Source organism: Euprymna scolopes, chromosome 27 (genome assembly GCF_053919585.1).
Source record: "Euprymna scolopes isolate OS-2025 chromosome 27, ASM5391958v1, whole genome shotgun sequence".
Lineage (NCBI taxonomy): Eukaryota > Metazoa > Mollusca > Cephalopoda > Sepiida > Sepiolidae > Euprymna > Euprymna scolopes.
Window position 1 is genome coordinate 7,502,666 of NC_136508.1, and position 785 is coordinate 7,503,450.

A 785-nucleotide genomic window follows, 5' to 3' on the forward strand; every position below is an offset into this window, starting at 1 on the left:
AATCTGGGCTGTCTATTTCATTACGAACACATCAATCAAATACCACCAATTTCATAATTTTTCGTAATTCTTAGATGTTACTAATTTTGACAATCATTTTTTATGATTTACCCCACATAGTGCACCCCCTCTTTCTAAAATAATATATTTGATACTTTATCTAGGCTGTTTGTTTCATTATAACACATGAATCAAAAAACTTTTATTTCATCACTTTTCATAATCCTTGGATATGTTGATAATTTCAACAATTATTTTTCATGATTTAACCCACATAATCCCCTTCCTCTTATAATGTAACTTTGCTACATCGATCTACATAAAGCATTTGGTATTTCCAAGTAGTCACCCATCTGATAATGGGCAGACTCCATGTTGATTACCTTCAGTGGTCTGCATAAATCATTTGGTCATGCCAATTAGTCACCCATCTTAGAATGACCAACCTAATTAAAAGGTACAAAAAATGTCTCAGTCATGAAGAACTGATCCTCCACAGAACGAGAACAAGAAATGGAAGTGCAGCATCCGAAGGACAGATACTACACTTTGATCTTGACCAAAAGGCCAAGAGATGTGTAAGTAAACAAACGCTGATTAACTCATAATATGCCCCCCACCTTCCTCCCTCTAAACAGAATTAGGTCATTATGTAACTACTATAAAAAACGAATCTCGTTTCCTGTCTAGACAGCTCTTTCTTCCTCCTCTCTCTCCCTCTCAATTTGTATGTGTGTTTCTTTCTTCGTCTTCCTTATTCTAAAGAGAAATATTCTTACTAAAAA

At 34.5% G+C, this 785-nt stretch overlaps 1 pseudogene; it reads right to left on the bottom strand.

The window, feature by feature from the left end:
- Nucleotides 1–432: 432 nt before the first annotated feature.
- On the bottom strand, nt 433–576 carry LOC145249219 (U2 spliceosomal RNA; annotated as a pseudogene).
- Nucleotides 577–785: the final 209 nt, after the last annotated feature.